The sequence below is a fragment of the Ursus americanus genome, chromosome 3 (assembly GCF_024610735.1).
Source record: "Ursus americanus isolate L20-20 chromosome 3, mUrsAme1.1.p, whole genome shotgun sequence".
In the NCBI taxonomy this organism is placed as follows: Eukaryota; Metazoa; Chordata; class Mammalia; order Carnivora; family Ursidae; genus Ursus; species Ursus americanus.
In genome coordinates, this window is record NC_142129.1 from 16,470,421 (window position 1) to 16,494,298 (window position 23,878).

General features: G+C 39.5%; 1 protein-coding gene and 1 long non-coding RNA gene across 3 annotated transcripts in view; one reads left to right on the plus strand and one right to left on the minus strand.

The window, feature by feature from the left end:
- Positions 1-23,878, minus strand: part of CHRM2 (cholinergic receptor muscarinic 2) — a 139,887-nt gene that overhangs the window by 38,209 nt on the left and 77,800 nt on the right. The window lies entirely within an intron of this gene.
- LOC148110343 (uncharacterized) lies at positions 9,867-16,546 on the plus strand. The gene is made up of 3 exons (XR_015723819.1): positions 9,867-10,064; positions 13,399-13,580; positions 14,842-16,546. It is a non-coding gene; the product is annotated as an uncharacterized LOC148110343 (long non-coding RNA).

Sequence of the window (23,878 nt, forward strand, 5' to 3'; positions counted from 1 at the left end):
GTCCTCTGATTTTCAGGATACTTAATGTATTTTCATTCTAACAAACTTCTTGCAATGCAACAGTGTTTGCAATTCTATGCTCTCAATTAGTGTGGGGTCAAGCACTGCATCTCTTCTCAGCACAGCGTCTGGGACACAGAAGGTATTCAATAAATATTTATAGGATAAATAAATATCATATCTTCTGACCTAAATATATTGACTTGAAAACAAACACCCCACTCAGTCCCTAAATTAGTGCTGAGTGCTCAGAAGAAGCTTATTAAGCACATTCTGATAAAGAAACAGATTTATTCAGGTGACATAAACATAAGACATGCTCCAATTTTATTTTTTATATTCATTATGGGCTCTCCCATATAAAAAATTAATAAAAATATGAAACTGTAGTCAAAGAGACAGTAAATGATAATATTACTAAATTTTTTATTCTCAAGAAAGGTAATTTAATGATTTTCCATTCTTGAGAACAAGACAAATAGTGTAATACTGATCACAAATTATTTGCTGTCATGTTAGACTATTAGATTATTGTTATATTTTTTCTTGATTATTCTACAATGGGAACAAATCATCCTCAGAACGATGAGCTCTTTGGAAGGAAAGGCAGACCAACAAATAGACCATCATCACCACCACCACCACCACTATCACTACAACCATTACCACCATCACTACCATCATCAGCACCACCTCTACCTACCACCATCACAAACACCATCCCCATTATCACTACAACCATTACCACCATCACTACCATCATCAGCACCACCTCTACCTACCACCATCACAAACACCATCACCACTACCACTACAACCATTAGCACCATGGCTACCATCATCACCACTACCACCATCACCTACTACCATCATGACCACCACCACCTTCAACAACAATTCAAATGTTGGCCACAAGCATATGCTGAAGTCCAGCCTAATTCATTCAAAGCTGAGTTCCCATTTGGCAGAACTATCAGCCATATTTTTTTTTCTTTCACAAGAAATTAAATCTGAGAAAATGCTAGAGGGAATGGAATCACTGGCCTGGAAAAGCAGAGTTTTTGGCAAGCAGCAGACCATTATGTCACTGACAGAAGGAGAGAGAATAAATAATGGAAGTGCCACAGGCTATTGTTTCTGGAAACAAGATATATAAAGTAATAGACGTTGTTATCCTCCAGGTTGGACAAAACAAGGCAGAGATTCAAAGAAGGAGGACAGATGACACAGGCTTAAAATGAACATAGATACCAGAAGCTTCCCCCAAGGTGGAAGGAGGAGAGGCATTTAAGAAATAAATAAGGATTTTACTCTCATGTAAAGAAAGTAATTCTTTTAGTTTTGTTTTATCTGTAAGTGGATTTATGTGCTTTGGAAAGATGGCCTTTACTGAACTTTAGGAAAGAAGCCAGGGTATAAAGAGTCATGCTGACGTTCCCCAAAATGACTCTGTTTCTTTTTCTCTAAGACTCAGTAATGCAGAATGTCCAAATATCACAGCAATCAGTAACAGGACAGTCCAACCATTTTTTCCCTTTTTAGAATCGTGAAAACAGAGCAGCAGTTTTCAAATAGTTAAACAGAGAGTTTGGAGATTGTAAAAACGGTCTCCTCCTTTCAGAGATTAACACCAAAAATACAGATGCAAGTGGTGGATGTGGGGGGGGGAAGAAAATAGAAAAGAAAGATCCTGTAGCTTGTAAGGAACACAAGACTCTTTTAGTTGGTTCTCATGCAGAACCTTATCAAAGTTATAGAATAAAGACAGCAATCACCAAGTGCTTTTTAAAAGTAAATCTATCCTCTTCCATTTTATATTTTTCTTCCTGGGTCTTTTTATAACTATCCTTTTCTGTCATATTTCCCCCAAACTTCTTCAGCGTACCCTTAAGTTATCCACTTAGACTCACTGAAGCATGTGGTCTAGACCATGAGATACAGTTAAAACAGTGCTGGAATGAGGTAGGACCACAGTTCTAACCTAGGTTGGCTACTCTCTGTGTGACTTGCAGATGGACACTTTAGTTTCTACGGACTTCTATTCCACTATCTAGAAAATGAACAAGTTGATCTAAATGATCTTCAAGATCTGGTTCTAATTCTAGTTTTTCTGGCTTCTAAGTTGGCAGATATCAGCAATTGTCTTGAGAATTAATTCATTCAACGTTCAATCTATTTTTTCAGTGCTTATTACTGCCAGACACTGGGCTATGCTTAAGGTTAACCAAGGGAATGGAGAAGAAGAGTAATTAATTTTTTTTGGCTCATTTTTTCCAATTATTCTCCTCAGATCTTTTGAAAGTTGAGGAAGCTAAAAGGACATTACATTCACTTTCTCTCTCTGTTTTCCAAAAGAAACTTGGAAGGAAAGATAGTGATCTTGGGCTTATAGCACAAGCAACATCTCTTGAGAGTCACCTGTGGGGCAGGTGAGGAAGGCAGTCTAACTGTAAAGTTATAAAGAAAAAAGGTAAAAAGAGAAATGGCCTTTTTCTCTAAGATAATGACATGGAAGTTTGAGGGAGAGTAAAAAATTCTGAAACTGAGAGCACATGGTGGAGAATTATATTTAGCCTGCTCTCACAAAGTAGGTAGTCACTGAACGCTGTAGAATAAATAAAAGAGTGAAAGCAAATCGAGCCAAAAATTATCTTTCTTGAGACCCACGTGCTCAGTACAAAGAAGTCTAAGACACAGTCTCTACATTCAACAAGAATTACAAGGTAGCTGTGGAGGAATTATCCCCCCCCCTGCACCCCGGCTGTCACCATGCGAAGGTCAAATAAAGTATAGGGTTGAAAGAGTTTAAGAGAATAATAGAATAATTACAATAAGCTAAAGATGGGTAGGATTCCAGAAACAGGGGAGGGTATATCTTGCAAGGGAGTCATGAGAGTAGAAATGGTATCATGATGAAAGAGTAAATAAGCAGATTTAGCTGTAGAAGAATTACGTAAAAGAGACAAAGAAATAAAACTAGAAAGATAGTTTGGAACCAGACCATAAAGACACACTTTGATCTAAACTGAATGTTTCTGTCCTCCCTCCCACCAAAACCCCTATGTTGAAGCCTTAGCCCCCAAATGAGGGTGTTTGAGATGAGGCCTTTGGGAAGGTTTTAGGGTGGGGCCTTCATGCCTCATGATGGGATTAGAGCCTTTATAAGAAGAAACACAAAAGAGCTTGTTTTCTCTCTGCAAGCTAGGAAGACAATCTCCATCAGCAACCAAATCGGTGGGCGCCTTGATCTTGGAACTCCCAGCCTCCAGAATCGTGAGGAAAAAATGCATTTGTTTGAGCCATCTGGTCTGTGGTACTTTGTTACAGCAGCCCAAGCTGACTAATGTACACTTCATCCCATAGCTAGTGGGAAACATTTGTTTTGAGATAGTGGTTTTGGGAAGATAAGCAATAATTGAAGTAGCATTTTGAAAGATTAATGTACTGGAAGGATGCATGTCAGTCTATGGGAAATAAGGAGACCCAAAACAGAAGGAAGATAGATTGGTAGCAGTGCCCAGTTAGAAGGTTCTTGTAATAATGAAATGAGATGATGTAATATTTGTGGGAACTAGGACATGAAACAAAGCACTGAGCAGAAGACAGGCAAGAGTCTAAGGCCTAATCAAAACAATACACAAAACTTGATAGGTGTTTTGGAGGTGAGGTTTTGGAATCCAGCGGGACATCTGAGATGGGATGCTTTCAAGATCTAGAGGTGAGTAAGGCACAGGGTTGAAACTGGATAAGCAGCGAGTCAAGAATTTGAGAGGCACATGGAAATCAGAGTTCAAGGCAAGGTAGCAACTAGGTAGATCATTAGGAATCAGATGGATCCAATCAGAGAAACAAACTTAAATCTAGGGCCAGCTAGATTACTTGGAACCCAAAGAAACAGACAACTTGGGATTGGAAATTTAAAAGGTACTAGTAGATAAATAACTACTTTATTGTTTAAAATATATATGAAAAGTCATCCCTCAGTCTTTGAACATTTCTAGTGCTGGGAAACTTTCAACTATGAATGTAGCTCATTCTACTTCTGTACAGGCCTAATTATTAAGAAGTTATTCTTTATTCTAAAATAAAGTCCACCACCTTGTTCTTAAAAAAATGATCCTATGTCTATTTTCTGTAGATATTTAAAATGTTTAACTTCTACATAACATCCCCTCAAATAACTGAAGATGACTATCTTGTATCTTATAAGCAAAACATCTTAACTTTTTTCAAACATTCCTCATATAACTTATTCTGTATTATTATACATTAAACTGAATATAATATTCAAATAGGCTCTGATGTGTACAATTATTATTGCTCTTCTCCTGAGCACAATATTTCCATTAAATCTCATGTGATCATATGACACATTTGATGTTATTGATTTATGTTAAGAGATACCAGATCAAGATAGAGCAGTGACCATGACGTTTATCCTTCTTACTTCTCAAATTCCCATGATGTAACATAAATGTGTGTGTGTGTGTGTGTGTGTGTATGTGTGTGTGGGTGTGAGAGAGAGAGAGAGAGAGAGAGAGAGAGAGAGAGAGATCCACAGCAGAGCTAGAAAGCTATTGGTAGTTCCAGCATTTTACAAAATTCTTAAAGAACATAAATATTTGGGGTCATATCATAAAAGAAAGGAAATCACAGGATACTACTATTCAGAGCATAAGTGTAGGGGAACTCTAAGCTCGCAGCATGGACACAGGGAGTATAAAGGGACCCAGGAATAGAAAGGGAGAAGGTTAGAGACAAAAGTCTGATAGAAATTACAGAAACAGAGAACAGAAATAAAGAAGGAAATCATAAAAAACAAGATTTCTAGATCTAAATAAAGCTTCAATCTTCAAGTTGGAAGGGACTGATGTGTGTTAAGAAGGATGTTTTGCAGTTAACTTATAAAATGCACAGCTTTTCTTTATATAAATTATTAAGCCAGATCTACTTCCCTGCTCTGAGAGAGCTGATATTTTGAACCCCTTTAAAATTTAATTTTGGTTTAATTTGTTTATTGTTCCATAATGTGAAGATCCTTTAAAATTCTGACTACATTATGATAACCGTGTGTTTTTCCATCCCTTTTTGCATTATTCACAAATTTGCTGATCATGCCCACTTTGTCATCACTGCATGGATAAAATGCTAATAGGCAAAGCCCTGCAACATTCTCACTGGGTAAGTTGCCCTTTAGGGTCCCTCCAAGGAGTAATTAATTAATCCCTCTGGATAAAAGGGTTCAGTTGGTTTTGGGCTGTACTCTATCCTCCCTACCTTCCATAGCCACAAACACAGATCCTGAAAAATGTTGCCAAATGGCTACTTACAATCAAAATGTATAAGATAATATGACATTCTTTCCTTGTATCAGTTCAGAAACCTTGATGAAGTTTTTATTTATATAGTCTTATGAATTCATGACTGTTCCCAGTCATCACAGGACCCTAATTTTCAAATGTGCATAAGTCATCAGCCTAAGCACAAAGTTTGCTCCTGATGGATGTCAAGTTCACCAGTCTCTACGTTATTAAATTATTCTTTTGCTACTTTGTGAAATCGCCAGCCAACATTTTCGTCTTTCCTGTGTTATGACACTTCTTTCATCATACAGCATTTCTCAAGAACTTTTGATACTGATTCCACGAACACATCAATAAATTATTTTAGTACCTAGATTTAGTTTCAACTCCAAATACAATGAAAATAGTGGTGGCTATGTTCTGAGATAGTCTGTGTGGAAAAAGCAAAGTACAGCTCAGTGATATATTCTGTCATTTGTGTCAAAAGCACAAGCAATTTTAATGCAAATTCCAGAACCTGGGCAGAATTACATACAGAATGAGTTACAATGGTTGCCTTTCCGGAGGGAAACCGAGAGGACAAGAGTCTGGAGGACGGGGGCAGGCAAAACACTGTGACTACACAAACCTTTTCAATTTCTATCATGTGCATCTATTCCTTACTCAAAGGAAATTTTAAGTTGAAAAAAAAATCTCTAGGAACTCCCAGGTGTTTGGATTTTGTGAACCAATAAAACTTAAAAATAGGAGCTAACATAACATTGCTAACTTTTTATTTCATGACATAAGGACAACGAACTTACACATACCATCACCATCATTTCAGTAAAACAAAAACAAAAATATGTGAAACCTGAAAAAAACCAAATGAAGAAAATATCAGAAGACACTCCTTTAAATTAAACAGAGTTTTATAAAATAAATTCAAGTAAATTGTTTTATTATTATTATTATTAATTATTATATCCTTTTGCAGAAGACAAACATTTAGAAGCCAGTGATTCAAACCACAAGACTCTCCTATGATAACTTTCCCTTTTTTGGCATCGATTATTCTTCTGCCCTTTCTAGTTTGCAGTATATTTTCCTTAGAAAAATGTGGAAGCAAAACAATATTTTCTCTTTGGTAATCTGTGAAAATTATACCGTTTTCTAAAGGCAGGGGTCCCAGCTTTTCCCTGAGCTTTCTCCAAATGAAGGCTTAAGGTTATTTTTGTCACCCACATCAGCCTCAGTCTCTCTCTTTTTTTGAGAGAGAGTGAGAGAGAGCACGAGTGGAGGGGCAGAGGGAGAGAGAATCTTATGCAGGCTCCATGCTCAGCACAGAGCCTGATGTAGGGCTTGATCTCATGATCCTGAGATCATGACCTGAGACAAAATCAAGAGTCAGATGCTTAAATGACTGAGCCACACAGGTGCCCCACTTTTTTTTTTTTTAACGCATCTTAGTGCGTTTAGGTATTTTCCCTCCTAATATCATTCCTATCTTTCCAACATGTCATTCTTTTGTATTTATTTTTGTTTTTGTACTTCACATCCTAGTTCATATATGTATTGTAAAGTTCCCTTTAAAACATGAACTCATAATAATAGCTTTGGTGGCTGGCCTGCGGGGGGCTGATTTTAGAGGACTTTGCTATGATATAATCAGATGAAAGTTCTTTTTTCATTCGTGTGTCTGTGGGAGCTTCTCTTTCTTTTTCATCACAACTGCTTTAATTAGACTGATCTCATTTTATTTGCTGGGCCCCTCCCAATTATTTTGAGCTATTTCTTCTTTTAGAGTATCTGGACATGAAATTTTACCAATGCCTCCTCTTCTGTTTAGAAATTTCCTTTGCACAATAAAATGGCATGACCACTGCCTCTGATCGTTTCTTTTTGCTTTTATTTCACCTATCAATTTGCTTTTGTCAATGAGAAGTAAATCCAGAGTAGCAATTCCATTCCCTCAACTTCTGAACTACGCAACTGACAGTAAAACAAGACATTTCCTTTTAGATGGTTTCCATGTAGCAGAAATTGAGTCCTAACTGTTATGTAGATGTTTGAATTCCTTCACTCTTAATATATGTTGTTTTTGTAGCAGCTTGGATACCTGGATTAAGAGGGTATTTTGACAAGGTAGTCTGCATAAACCATCCTGAACATCACTGCTTCTGTTTTGTTATTAATTTGTGATCATTTAAAAACTCATCACAATGCTTCTCTGAATCAATTTGTAGGTTTCTATACTTGAATATAATTCTTTCTTTTGGACATATAACTGACATACATTATTATATAAGTTTCAGGTATACAACATAATGATTTAATATTTGTATTTATTTTAATATAATTCTCGACCTACGAAGTCCACCATTGTTTTATTTAAACAAGGTGTAACTTCTGTGGCATTGTATCAGCCATGAGTCCTACTCAACAAGTTTTCCAATATCTACGAGATTCTGTAATATCCAGAAAGTAATTTATTACAACTATGTGTGTTTCAGAAGGGAAAATAACTTAATTTTGAGAGTTGTGATTAGTTTTGGTCACTTTTAATAAACTGTTACCACTTATTTTATTGAATGTAGTTGTTCCACTGGTCAGAAAGGAGCAGTAAAAAAACTGAATAGATGCCACAGACAGAAGAGAGACTAGGTCCATGGCTGCTTGGGCTGCAGACCCCTACAGACGGGATACTCCAATTAATCGCCCATGAAGGCAAGGGCAATTCTGTCTTAACAGACTTTTCACCTCCTTTCTCTTCTTTTCTTTCTTTTTTTTTTTTTCCTAACTGTAAAGGAAAATGAGGTGGGAATCTTGTATTTCCTGTGGGAGACTGGACAAAGAAAGAAGAAAGCGTTTTAGCAATGCTCACTAGTCTCGTAATATTTTCCGGTTATTTTTTGCAGGCAGACAATTGAAAACAGTTTTGCTTCCAGCCCTTAAACTGCCAACACCGACAGAAGACCTAATACAAAATGTCCAGGCAGCATTCAAAAAGCTTACAGAGGTCATAGAATGTCGCAATTTGGGTTAGTCTTCATTGCCTCTAAAATCTATAGGGAAGAAAGAGTTAATATCTACACAAGAACAAGCTGGAGAAGTTTTCTGTTAAACAACAATGATATATAGATTACTTCATAGAAATGTTCTTAATTTGCTCCTAAATCCTCTTTTAAAATAAGGAGGGCACGTATTGCATGGTGCACTGGGTGTTATACACAACTAATGAATCATCGAACTTTACACCAAAAACCAGGGATATACTGTATGGTGACTAACATCATATAATAAAAAATATTATTATTAATAACATAAAATAGTCACAAAATATATATATATATTAACATATATATTTACCCATTTCTTAGAGATTGCAATTAACAGATACTAATACATTATTTGAAAATTATATTCTCATGAAGATGTCATACTGTCAGAAATTACTTTTTCTTTTCACTAAATACACCTGGGAAAGAATTATTTGCCTGGGCACATTTTAGCCAATATATATGGCATAGCAGCAAACAGCCAAACTTTTATTTATTTATTTTGTTTATATTTTTTCTGCTTTCTTTTATTTTTTTTCTTTTAAAAATTTTTTTATTATGTTAGTCACCATACAGTACATCATCAGTTTTTGATGTAATGTTCCATGATTCATTGTTTGCCTATAACACCCAGTGCTCCATGCAATACATGCCCTCCTTAATACCCTTCACTGGGATACCCACCCCCCCCCCCCAAAACCCTCAGTTTGTTTCCCATAGTCCATAGTCTCTCATGGTTCATCTCCCTCTCTGATTTCCCCCCTTCATTTTTCCCTTCCTTTATATGTGGAACATAAGGCATAACATGGAGGACATTAGCAGTCAAACTTTTAAAACAAGAATTTTCCACAAATAAAATCTATTAAAAAAAATTTTTTAAAGATTTTATTAGAGAGAGAGAGGACATGCAAGTGAGCAAGAGGAGGGGGAAGGGCAGAGGGAGAAGAAGGCTCTCTGCAGAGCAGGGAGCAGGGCTCAATCCCAGGATCCTAGGATCATGACCTAAGCCAAAGGCAGATGCTTCACCAACTGAGCCACCCAGGTGCCCTAAAAAATTTTTTAAAAAATCTATTTCATCAATGACCAAATGTCATATGGACTCAACTAAACAGCGAAGTATGCAAAGGGGAAGTACAAGAGAGGACATAAGTGCCACCGAAAGAAGAGACTATCTCTGTTCTAGCATCTGGGACCAAGTCATAAACCTTAGATAACCCGCTATAGCAGGAGTCTGTTCAGGTCTATATGCAGGCGGCTAGTTCTCAACTCCAGAAGCACATTAGAATCATCTGGAGAAGTTTTTTAAATTAATGCCTTTGCCCAGGTTCCGCCCAAGTAACTTTGATTTAATTGTTCTGCCATGGGATCCAGGCATCAGTGGCACGTGATTCTTCTGTGAAATCAGGGCTGAGATCCCTGGTTAGCAAAACCGTGCCTCTAGGTATGAACAGATGAACCACAGCTGATCTGTCTAAACTAGATTAGTGGGGAAGTGTGTTTTGAATAAAGAAAAGTCAGTGTCATACATTAATTTCAGCATGTTCTTCCTTCGATTTTCATCCTTGAAAACAGAACATCTGAGATCCTGGAGCAAAGAGATCTTGCAGGTCTATTAACTTCCTCCTGAGCTCCCATTTGCCTTTTTCAGGCAAAGCATCGTCACCCACTGCGATGTAACCAGCGCTTTACTACTTTGCTCCCCCGCATTGCAAGTTCTTCCAAGGTAGGGAAAATGTTTTCTTTAACTCTTTTTTCATTCCTTATCACCATGCCTGGTGCTTATGAGATACATGCTTGTTCAGCAAATTAATGGAAAATATAGAGAGAACAAGAAAGCATTAGGCACGTGGGGTCTCCATTACTCTGGGTACTCCTATCTTGTTTTTTCTTTCTTTTCTTCTGGTCTAAACTTTCTACTCTCTTCCCTCCTGTTTATTTTTGTTTTGCTCCTCTTGAACACTTGGACGATGTTTTGCCTCAAAAGTAATTTTCTCTTTTCTTCCCCGTCACACTTCTCCTTTCTCTCATTCATCCATGTAATATCACAAATCCAGTTCTATTAAGTGCAGCTAGCATTCTCTCTTTGTAAATACTAGCGTAAGTGCTTAATCATAACTGTATTGAACCTATGTTGCAATTTTTTATCTTCAATTTACCCACAAGTGGATAAGTTGTTTGGAAAGCAAGGACTGTATTTTCATAATTCCTACTACAGTATAGAGCATACTTTCAGTCCTTAATAAATATGTCGACTTTCAGGGGTTTAATTATTTTTCTGTGAGTGAACTCTGAGTCACTTTGAGGCAGCTTCTCAGGAGGACAGAAACTATTTTGCATAAATGTGGATTTTCACGAGACCTTTCCTGGCTCTTGCAACCAGGTGCTGTATTTATTCCCAGTACAATACCAAGCTCTAGCAGGTGAAGCGTATCTTGTGAGTTTGTACTGTTGTTTTCCAAACCGATGCTAAGTAAATGAAATTCTTACTCTTCCACAAATTGTATTTCTCCATGAACTTTGACTTGCAAGGATGTTTTCACATTCTAAATATGAAGGGCCTAACGGATGACCCCCAAGACCAGGGCATGGCTTTCTGTTCTTATTTGGAGTTTATCTAAATTTACCCAAATTTCTTTTTCCCTCTCCTCTAGCACTCTACCCACTACCACCCATTCAGCTGACAATAATATTGTTACTCCAGAGTTTTTAAGATGTGGCTATATGCCCCTCAGTGTTGTCTGAGACCCTCCAGTTCTTCTGTTACCCTTAGAGATGCCTGAAAGAGTGCCCTGGACCTTGATCCTTTTCTGGGAATGGTACTGATGTCACATGAACAATAGTGACCCAAGTCCTCCTCATTTCGCCTCTCCTCTCCCTGCCTCACTGCACCCCTCCTTGCCCCACCCCTCCACAATCCACCTCATCCCCCTATAAATGGCCAGCCTGTCTCTGAGTTCCTTTCTGCCTTCTTCTCTTCACATTTCTTTCCTTCTACTTCCTCTCATGTTCCTTTTCTAGGTTCCTTTTCCTACGTCTTTCCTCTAACAGAATGCATCTAGATACCTCTCTCAGTTAAAAAGTTTGAGAATTTACTCACCAATAAATTTATATAATTTATAAAGAAATGAATAAATGTACATCTATTACTGTCCTCATTTTTACATTAAAATATACTCCAAAGTGTGAACCTTAAAGAATGAAAAAACAATAAAAGGAACAGTATTTTAAAATACTACTTTTTATATCTATTTAGTGAACAGAAACATGTTTGCTTTCCTTAAAAATATACAGTGAAAATACTTTTAGTGGAAGCAACTTGGTTGAAGACACATCATTTTGAAAGTATCTTGGGGTAACATTTTATAGGACAGTCATTTGAAGGTTTGGTTCCAAGCTCACTTTAAGTTCTATACTTGTGTGATTGGCTTACTGAGTGTAACACAGTGAGCTTTAAACATGAAATTGTAAGTATTTTGTTCACCACTGGCTCAACCATGCTTGGTCAAATTGCTCTTTAATGTTATCTTAGGGAGAGCCCAGATGTTTTCAGTTCCTGTGACTACTCCACTTGCAGACATCCCCCATCACTGTATCTCTGGTTCCGGAGTAGGGTGGGGGCCTGGTCTACTTGCTGCCTCCTCCTACAGAAGCACCTCGCAATGAGTGGGTGGCGTGTTCTGGCCCTCCCACCTTGCCCTCAGTCTTGCTCCTCTCATGTGGGGGAAGTCAGAAGAAGGGAAGGGGGAAGGAGGACATCCTCTTGTACAGTTTTTTACCCCTGTACTATGTAAGAGGCAGTCCTAGCTTCCGGCTCACTCCATGGCCTCTGGCAACATGGTGAACACAGCAGTCTCTGTGTGGATGATGGGGGTGGTCTTCTAGGGCAGTGAGCCGCTTTGTTCCAGCCCTTGCTATCCCCCAAGACCAGCAGCAGAGAAGCAGCTCTGTCTCTCTGTGCCCACGGGAATAGCTCCTTCCTTCAACTCCTCTCAGGCTGATGCACAGCTGCTTGGTCACAGGCTGCAGCACAGCCCCCCAGCTCCTGCCCTTCCTGTGCTGGCTCCTCTCCTGCACCTGGAGCCTCTGGAACCACCTGGATGGTATCTGTACTACACGAGGCCTCCGAGAACCAGGGTGGGGTGGCCCCATCCTTAATTTCATTTTCACTGTTTGCTCTAGTCCTTTATCATCCACTTCAAAAATTTCCAGAAAAATGTGCCACTGGTGTCTGTGACCATGTTTAAGCACATCTTCCACATTTCGGGGACATTGTGAAGATCTCCTAACAACTCTGTCAGCAGTGCTGCCATTTCCACTCTGATGGAGCTCAGAAGGGGCCTGGAGGACTGGCAATCTGAGAAACGGATGTCGGCACCCACATCTCTCCAGCACCCTTATCTCAATAAACAAATTCCTTTTACTCCCTCACCCACATCACTTATCCTGGGCAGAAGGGTACAAGCCCCTTTAAAATTTATATTTTGGGATATATTTATTTGCTTTGGGATATATTTTAATGTAAAAATTAATTTAGCAGTAGATACATATTTATTTATAAGTGATTTAAATTTATTGGTGGGTAAATTCTCAGTTTTATTTTTAGCTGAAAGATATGTATAGAGAACACCATTTAGAAGAAAGAGACGAGGAAAGGCGTGTGGAAAAGAAAGTAAGAGGAAGGTGGAAGGGAATATTAAGGGGAGAGAAAAGGAAAGGGACAAGAGGAAGACAGAGCAGGACCTGGGTAACTATTGTTCACGTGCCATTAGCGCCTACCCTAGAAGAGGTTCAGGGTGTCCAGGGTACAAACATAAGAACAGTCTCTGAGCCCCCTTTTCCAGACATCTTTCAAAGGCAAGGGAACAACTGAGACTAGACAGACTAGACAGACACACAAATTCTTGAAACTTGGGAATAATAACATTACTGTCAATTGAAGAGCCATTAAGGACACAGCAGGGGGCTCAACTCCATCCTATCTCCCTTAGAAGGCTGTTTCATATCATTTGTGTCCCTTCCCAGCCCCAGGACTTCCTCACCTGTTCTCACTTTCGCAGATGACCTTGTCCCTTGTTCTTACAATGAGAAAATACATAGGAGTTAAAGAAAACGTCCACATGCTCCCATGGTGCCATTTACAGCTACGAGCATCAGGGCTCAAACGCTCTGCCTAGCCTGCTGCGACCAGAGACGAAGCCCCAGGATCCAAGCTGGAGACGACATCTCCTCTGTTCAACAGGTGCCATCTTTTCTCATCTACCTCAAGACGTCTCTGCCAGTTTTCCTCCTCTCTCTTCTGGTTCATTCCCATCAGCATACAAATATGCTGTTAACTAATAATTTGCCAAATTCTCACTAGAAAAATGGAAGATTTTTTTTTAAAGATTTTATTTATTTATTTGACAGAGATAGAGACAGCCAGCGAGAGAGGGAACACAAGCAGGGGGAGTGGGAGAGGAAGAAGCAGTCTCATAGCAGAGGAGCCTGATGTGGGGCTCGATCCCGTAACGCCGGGATCACGCCCTGAGCCGAAGGCAGACGCTTAACCATTGTGCCACCCAGGCGCCCCAATAGAAGATTTTTTTAAACGACACCAGTGTCATCAGTTTCAAGATGTGCCCCCAAATTGAAAGGCTGCATTATATCAAGCAGCCACAAGGAATGATTGTTATTTTTCCAAATCAGGTGATCAAATGGCAAGTATTTAAGTTATTAAAGTTCTAGCTTGGTTCATTAAATATCAAAAATTAACTTGACTTCTTAGTGAACTGATTTAATTCTTGAGAATATGTTTTGATTAGAGATGTGGCTTCAATAAAATCTTTACATTTTAATCTAGATATGAAGATTTCTTATGCACTGAGAGGTCATAATACTTTTAAATTGGTTTCAGAATTCAACAAAACATCGTGTATATTCAGTAAAAAAAACCAAAAACAAACCAACCCCCCCAAAACAAAAAACAAACCTTTTTAACTGACTGAGGAGTGATGAGACACTAGATATTTAATATAATAGAGACACTAGATATTTAATATAATACAAAGACTCAGAGCCACTTGAGTTGAGTGTTACATCAACTCTTGGTTTTGGCTCAGGTCATGATCTCAGGGTTGTGGGATCGAGCCTCATGTCAGGCTGTGTGCTGAGGGTGGAGTCTGAATGAGATTCTCTCTCCCTCTCCCTCTGCCCTTCCCTCCTGCTCTCTCTCTCTCTCCAACAGATGAATAAATCTTAAAAAAAAAAAAAAATACAGAGACTCGCAGTCCTGGTACATGCCTTGTGGCCTCTCAGATAAATATTTGTCTTCCCATGGTAGCTCCTCATTTTTCAGGGATCCTAACTCATTCCTTGGGTGTCACTAAGCAATAGTCCAAAAGAATAATCCAGTATTTTCATAATATTAAGGATGTCATGGCAAAGCAAATGAATCTACTCATTCTCTCTCTGGCTTACGTCCTTGTCAGATTGTTTAACTCCGCACGCTGGTTCATTTGCAGGAGCATCAAATCAGCGGACCAGGAGTAAGTCGACGCCTTGGAAATCAGAACCCACTGAACACCATGCCAATAATGACACTACTCGGTCCCTTCCTTAATAGAGTTTTAGGGGAAAAAAGCACAATGACAGCTTTTGTGTTGATAGGAATGGGCTGCCTCCAAAAGATGGGCTGGAAAAGGCACAGAAGTGGCCATTCAAAGCCCTGGCTTCCTGCCCCCATGAGTTCCTGACTTATGTACTTGTCTATTCAGCACGAATTAAAGTGGCATTCTGGTACTTGGCCTATAGGGCCAGCCAAGATGGTTGTCCACGCTGGCCTAAATAACTTCTCCCATTAGGTGCTCCTTGAGGAGATCTGGAGGGTGGAGAATCCTTAGGTAGTAGGTCGCAGGGCTCACTTCCCATCATCCCAGATGTAGCCTCTAAGTAGTACACGTCCAGCGTCTGCCGAAGGGTCAGTGGGAAAAGGGGTCGTCATGCTACTGCTTGCACATATCTTCTGGTAAAATGGGTGTGGTAAGAACAAAAGAAAAAGAAAAACCCTTCTTATGGTCCCATTCCCTCTCTCTGCTCCCTGCCTGCACTGGTTTGTTACTTCTGTTTACATTCAACAACCCTCCTGGAAACTAACTATATAACCGCAGGCAAAGGGATCTGAGTTGAGGCTCATGTGTCAGCAGTCCCCATTTATTTAATAACAAAGGATAATAAGAAGATGGCCTAACAACAGAAGAGAAGTACATTAGTAATTTTCAAACCCACTGGGCAAGGGGGTGGGGGTGCGGGTAGAGGCTTCCTGTCTCCTTTGCAACTGATAAGCTCCACTTATATCTATTTAATATATTGGTGTTCTGTAATGGAGAATTCCAAAACCAGATCTATTTCCAATCTGGGCTTCCTGTTACTATCTATACCCATTAATCTTAGGTCAGAGTGAAACAGCTTTTCTAGATGACTAAGAGTTGGCATTTCCCCTTAAACAGTACATTTATATTAAGGATCATCTAGAAAATAGTTCAAACAGAAAAGAAATAGTACATAAAAAGAATGCATAAAAACTAAGGAAGAATCAAAACAAAAAGGCCACTGACTAACAATCCTTTCTCTTTCTTCTCGTAAAGGCCATATGCTATATTCTATGCCATTCCAGAATCCTGAAATAGACTCCTTCTTTTCACGAGCTCACCCCACTTGTTCAAAACTCTTTTTAAATTCTACTCTCTATGATGACAATTATAGTATCTCTCCTTTTCCCACCAAAAATCTACATCAGAGTGGACAGAGAATCCAAACATTTTTCCTTTTGAGTTAATTCTACCACTAAGAGCAGTATAAGGATGAGAGAAGGTATATCCAATAATTATCAGTTGATGCATTATACCCATTTATTCAAGTACAATAAAATGTATACCAGAAATTAAAATAAAAACTCATTCTATATGCATACAACAAGTATAGTGTTCATATGGTGATTCATAACACTTTGCATAGATAACATATGTTTAACATGCCAAGTTGAAATTCAGGCATCAAAAGAGCAGGTCCTCATTTTTTTTTTTTTAAAGGTTTTATTTATTTATTTGAGAGAGAGAGAGAGCAAGCAAGCAGGGGGAGGAGCAGAGTGAGAGGGAGAAGTAGACTCTTCGCTGAGCGAGGAGCCCAACGCGGCATTGATCCTATGACTCCAAGATTATGACCTGAGCAGAAATCAAGTTGGATGTTTAACTGACGGAGCCACCCAGGTGCCCCAGCAGGTCCTCACTGTTACCAACTTAGTCTCACGATAGTATTAAAAAAACAAAACAACAAAAAAACTAAGCACCAAAGAGCATAAAGAATTTCCCAAATATTGGTGTGTGTGCAAAACCAACTGCTAAGACCAGGAGCCATACTTTCTAGGACTCCAACGGCTTGACAGAGCCAATATGCCTTCTTAAGAACATGGGGAAAAATAGGCTAAGACGCTCCTCATGGGGGTGAAATGGGGAAGCTGAACCATGTTCCATCGCGGCTGTGGAAACACAATTCATAGTTGGAATTTGATGAATGACATGCTACATAGAGTAGAATGCGTCCCATTTTATTCTATCATTGAAACTGAGACTCTGCCATTGAGGAAATAATAAGAAGTCAAGTAGGAGGTGAGAAACTAAAGGCAGGAATACTCCAAGGAAGTAAACATGTACCAAGTAGAAACATTAAAAAAAAAAAAAAAGTCATTAAAAGTGCCATTTTCACTCACATTATTATTATTTGGGCCAGGAACATAATTTATAAAAACTGAATTAATTACTTGATTGTTATGACTCGAGTATCAAATGACTTGGCTAGTGAAGGAAGCAGTGAGGGCACATTTTTAGAATCTGGTCATGAAACATTGAGAGGAAAGGTGAATGTTTTTCTCAAAAGGGGAGTTGGTCAGTGTTACAGAAATCACAAATGTTTAAAATTCTTTTATGGTTAAATGGAAACTGGGACTCCTGGAGCAATAAAGGAAACTGTGAAAGATGGTTTATCCTGTGGTTACTCTACCTGTGAAAATAATGAACATACAACTAAATGACAATTATTGTAGAGAGCAAGGCCTGCTCCATTTAAATTAATGTGCCAGAAAAAGGAGAAAACAATTGAAGCAGCCAGTGAGAAATGTTATTAGGGAAAAGTAGTCTGACTAAAGCACTTCTTTCTGCTGTTAAATACATAGCACATGTTAAAGAATTTATAATAAAACTTGTTATTATACAGATTCAAATATGCCATGACTGATTGTCACATATCAGAAATGTTTTCTACAGATTTTTACTTTTGGGGCGGCTGGGTGGCACAGTCGGTTGAGTGTCCGACTCTTGGTTTCAGCTCAGGTCCTGCTCTCAGGGTCGTGGGATCAAGCCCCACATAGGCCTCCATGCTCAGTGCAGTGTCTACTTGAGATTCTTTCTCCCTCTCCCTCTACCCCTCCCACTCTTGCTTTTTCTAAAATAAATAAATAAATCTTTAAAAAAATTTAAAAATAAAGATTTTTACTTTTGTTTTTTCCCCTTGAAGAACCACTCATTTCTTTCACAGCTATAATTTGGCCATTATATATATATTCTTGAATGGGAGAAATACTCATGGAAAAAAGGGAAGAGGATAATATGGCAAGAACACTGAGAGAAACATCCCTTAGAGAACCTATGAGCACTCTCTAACCTTCTCTCCTCAGCCATTTTCCTTTCTTGCTCTGCACACCATCCCCAATGTCAACTACCAATCTATACTTTTATCCTAGAAATTCTATTCTGAGCCTCAGGCTCACTTATCCTACCACCTAGAACACAGATCTATGAGCATGCCCTAAGAGAACCAAGAAAGGAAAGTGCAGTACTTGACTTAGGGTATAGTACAAGCAGGGCTCACTGATACCCTTAGGCCTGGAGGAGGAAGAGAAGAGAGAGATTCCTGGAACCAGGATGTAACTCTGTGCCAAGGGCTGCCTGACTGGAACTCTGGCCTTCAGTAGAGGGATGCAGCAATCTATAGTGACCTGGCAGAAGGAGATGAGGGAATAAATACCCTAATCTAACTCTTCTCTTGCCTTCTGATCATCTTCTGGTGTCTCCCATTGGTTAAACCCAAATGGCAGCAGAGAACCCATGGATACAGTCCATATGGCTCAGCTTCCCGTGGCACTAAGTAAGGTGAAAGAGTGGAGAATAAAATATATCCATCGCAGCTATCTTTTCAGGTCTTTCATGTCTTTCCTGTATTTCAGTCTTCCTGGGTTGTTTGTAGTTCCATGAACTTATTGTGGTTCATGTGGAAAAATGATCAGAAAGGGTGTTCAGATAGGGAGTCCACTGACCACGAAGAGGAAAGTGCATGAGGGTTAGTCAAAATAAATAAAATAACCTGAATTAGTGGATGATAATACGCAAGTTTACAGGATCTTATGGAAAGACAGATAATGCGGAGGGAGAAGCTGGCAGAATTGTGGAATGATTATTTTGATTCCAGAAGTAAGATAAACAAGAAGTAAAAGAAAGAATGCTGAAAGTTTGGGATTTCAAACAAAACCAAATGTGTACTTGGCTTACTTGCTCAGACAGGTCACCAACTTCTGATAATGACATTTTGAGAGAAAACATGTAGATGCGTGTAGAACGAAGAATAGGAGAGACAAATCTGGGTAGCCTTGGATTATTTCCTCCTTCATTTTGGTAGCTTATGAACGTGCCAGTCTTACCACAGTCTGTGTTATGATCAAGGAAGAACACGGAGTTTCTGACTTGTCTAAGTAGCAGAGCTCCAGAGGCCCTCCCATGTTCAAGGGGCCATTTCCCCACCACAATCAATTTCCTGTTACATAGTTGACTCGTTCAGCTCTGGCCCAAGCTCCCCTCTCACTGTCATGGTGAGAGGGTGGACGGGACGTTGGACAGGAAAACGGCAGATTGTGTGTGCCTCTCTGAGGCAGGAGTCTGCTTTCTAGATCGTACTCAGTCTTCCTGCCTCCACCATCAGTCAGCAGTGTTGATGGACCCCTGCTGAGGGGTCCAGCAAGCAAGAGGCACTGCCTCTCTGATGCTGCCATGCCTTCTGGCTTGCTCTGTCTGCCTGAAAACACTGGATCATTCTTTAAATCTTAGGATATATCATGCTTGCTCTGGCACAGGGTTTGAAGTTTTGGTTTGTGTGTCCATTTCTGCCACTAGCCTATAAGCTCTCTGAGGATAAAAGTCATATCTGTCCTTTATATTTTCACTGCCTGTCAGTGTAATGCACATGACTGGTATTCAAAGAGATCACATTTGTTGAATGAACTATTGTGCATGTGGTATAAGTGAATGTCCTGTTTGATGTGACATTTTACTAAAAATGGGTTCCTAAGATTAGGTAAAATAGAGTAAACCCCTCATATAACCAAGATATTTGTGATTTTGGAGAATCCCAGAAAGTAAGTGTACCAGAAAAGCTATCTTTGTATTGAGTTGCATTCTGACAAGCTATCACAGAGGATAAGGACTCTATAAGGTCTCTGTGAGGTCCATTTGTCAATACCACAAAGTCAGCGGTATGGGGCAATAAACCTTGGGGCACTTAGCGGCTCAGTCTCCAAATATTCAACAATAACAACAGAAAAGGGAGCCCGTCTGCAAGGCTGTCAGAGGTGTCATCTGTGAGGGAGTTTCCTGGAGTATCAACTCTTGGTCACGACGAATACAGGATACTAGTCTAGAAGACAGAAGACCTGAGCTTCAGGATTTAAAAACTTAAGCAAGCTGAACAAAGTCCCTGGCCCTCAATTCCTCTTCTTTAAAATGACAGGGTTGGATTACAAGATCTTCATACCAGCTCAATAAAGAGGATATGGGAATAACAGCGGAAGGAAGAAAGGAAGGAAGGAAGGAAGAAAGGAAGGAAGGAAAGAAGGAAGGGTGGTTTTAAGGAAGGGAGGGAGGGAGGGGAATTAAAAACAAGAGATGTAGGGCGATAATTAAAGTATTGTTTCAAAAGGAATATTTTGCATGTTGTAGTGAGAGAACAAGGCATAGTTACAAATATTATAGTTTAAACTGTCATATTAGAAACAAGGAACTATTTGTCCTATACCAATATTGGAAAGAGATCACTGAGTGTCTTCAAAAGTTTGCCGTGGGCTGTCTGCCCTCTTCTCTTTCCACGACCCCACATGCCCTCACATCTACTTCTGCCCTTGGCATGAAAATCAGCCCACAGCCATGGGGCTCATCTCCCAGAACATGTGCTGGAACTTATCAAGGACTGGTGTTCTTCTCCTACCACCCTGAAGGTCCATGGTGTCAGCCCAGTGTTTATGGGGCTAGGGATGCAGACCCTGGGTGTCTCATAGGAGAGTCACCTCAGTTGCATGCAAAAAGCTCAATGGATGCTACATTTTCTCCAATCTAAGAGCCACTGAATAAGGAGGAGAAAGTAATGAGCAAGAAGGAGAGACGGTGGGCAGAACCCAAGAAACTGATAGCAGGTGGCAAGGCAAAGAATGCGTGTAGACCACAGAATGTCATTTCAAATAGAAAAACACGATTCCCCTCTAGCTCAACTCAGCATATTGTTCAAGCAAAATGATTTAGTGCTTAAAATAATGAATGGGGGGGTGGGAAGGAGTGAGAGAATGAATGAATTGATGAATGAGTGAATTCACTAAAATATTCCACCTGTACGGTATTCTTCCATTCCAGATCTCAAATTATTATTTGAGGATATCATTAGGAAATGACAGAAAATCACTTTCCTCTGTCTCCTCATATGCCAGTCCCCCACTCCCCCTTTCCTCATATGCAGTCAGAACAGAGAGAATGGCAAACTATCAAGTACATTATAAATACCATGAGACAAGGGGATACTTCCCCTTGGCTGCAGTAATAAAACCTAACGCTGACCAGCCAGCCAGCCTCTCTCGCAAGTCACATTTTATATTTGTGGCTCTGACTGTCATTGCTCTAATGCCTATCATATATCGTACATGAGGTTTCAAATCATATCTACAATGACCCCCACCTCTCTCCAGACTGGGACTTCTGTGCTAGTGGTTGCTTTACAACAAATTCCATGTATCATCAAAATTGACAGGGTTCCCTGGATATTGATGTGTCTGGCACATTTTGTTTCATTTCTGTTGGAAGAATAAAGCTGAAGTAACAAGATCCATCCTCGCTGGATATCCCACAGGGTCCCATGCTAACAGCCTCACTCAGGTGCCCACTCTCGTTCGAGGAGGAGGAATCTCAGTCAAACAGAGACCATGATTTGTGTAAAAGCACTGAATTAGTTCAGTCCTAGTTTGGGCTCTTACACCAATTTACCGTGTGACTGTGGACACCTTACTTCATGTTCTTGATGCAAACTCAACACTTATGACATAGAAGGTCTTAATAGAAAAGGGCAATAAATGAGCAAAAATGTTAATGGACATTTCATAGGAAAGGAAACATTTACAACCAATGAACAAGTAAAGAGATGCTCACCTCAGTAGCAATCAGAGAAATGGAAGTGAAGACCACCATGAGAAACCATTTTGCCACCACTAGACTGGCACCACCAACAAAACATTACAATGCCAAGTGCTCAAAAGAATGTGCACGAACATGATCCCTTCTACACTGCTAGAGAAATTTTCCTTTATAGAAAATAATTCAGTCTTATAAAGGTGAACATTTCTAATTTCTACATCTAGTAACTCTTCATAGTTGGGGTTTATACCATAGAAACACAATTACTAGTGAATAAATGAGTTATTTCCCTATATTCACAGGGATTTAAGGATACAAAAAAAAGAGGAGACTCATAAATGAAGGAGTTAATATTGCATGTATAGTTTTATGTTTATTTCAGACTGTTTTTACAAATATCTTACTTGATCCTTTAAGAAGTCAGTGTTAGACAAAGCTGATATTGCTATTTTTTTTATATATAAAGAATTAGACTTAGAAATTAATTGATTCACCTAGAGCAAAGTATAGATCCAGAGCTAGATGTCAATTCTTGGTACAACAGAAAGAATATTCAGACAAACCTGTGTTTGGATTTTTGTACTAATCACTTGCTGGCATTAATAACCTTGGAAGAATTATTTTACCTCTCTGAGATTCTGTGTCTTCATCTTTTAAAAAATGAGGATAATTACGCATACATTCGGGAGTTTTTATAAAGATTAAATGACATAATTTGTCTACAGTGTAGTAAATATTAGTATCTGTCTTCTTTACCTTCTGTAATGCAGGTCTCTTTGCAGAAGCACAGACAACAAATGCCACCTTGTGGGGGACACCCCCCAGCATGTCTGTGTGACTAAGTGTAGACACATCTTTAAATCAACGTTCCAGTTGGCTAATGCTATCCTGTCACTTGTTCTGGATGTCCTTCATCGTTGACTCAAATCACAGCCCCTCCAGTTACCACCCTCTTTCATTTCACCTTGGTTACTTTCCATGGATTTCCTCCTTTCCCTTCCTGCTCTGCAAACTGTGGATCCATGTGAACTGACTTGCCTCTGCTTCTCATCTCTGAGGATGCTACCTCCCTGGATTATCCACTGTAGACCGCTCTCTCCTCGCTCTCTGTCACGTGTGCAGGAGAGACTTCTCACTTCTTTTCATTGTTCAAACTCATTACGGAATAGAAACAACTTGATGTTCTTGCCATTTAACCCCTCTATTTCCATTTAGCCAAATCCATGGACACCCAACCATGTTTTGAGAAGATTCTGGCTCTAGATGCATGATATTCTTCTACACTTTCGATCCCACTAACCACTCGAGGGATTTAAATGTCCACACAGTTAACCCACTCAGTGTCCTAGATTAACATTTCCTTGACCTCTTTGACTCCACCTGCCCTCATTTCCACTTAAGTTTCAGTGATCCATTCCCTTTGGCACAAATTTGACCTTGTTAAAACTCAGAATTATTCCATCTTTAAAATCTTAAACTTTAATATTCCACTGACTCCAACTTAGTATTCTTGCTCTCTACCTTTCTTCTAATTAACTATCTTCTTAACTATAGAGAGATCCCTACTCGACCCTCTATTTTCCTTCCAGTTATTAGGTTTCTCCCTAACCTCCTTCCCTCATTTCCATCCCTATCTAGACAATACTCCATAGTCTGTTTCTTTACCCACTAGCGGACATGGATCACTCGTTCCTTACTATTCTGTAGAATCCTTCTTGTGAAATGTACCAATCACTCCAGTGGCAGAGTTAACTACTTCCTGCTGCTGCTGATTATCACCCGCCAGGAGGACTGGAACCATGGTTAAGACAAGATCCCAGTCTCACCAGGGTTCTCCTTAATTAGCTCTCCACCCAAACTCTCTCATTAGCTGTTTCAAACCTTCACTACTCTTCACAAATTTCCCCAAACTCTCACAATTGTCTCTAGTCTCTTACGTTGTCAGGAACTGAGGCTATAAAGAGAGAAAGCCCTAGTCATCCACCTTTGCCACCTACTGACTTCTCTCCAGTTACACCCTACTTTTTCTCCTGACTCTGTGCTGGGAAGCCTCTTATCTGCACTC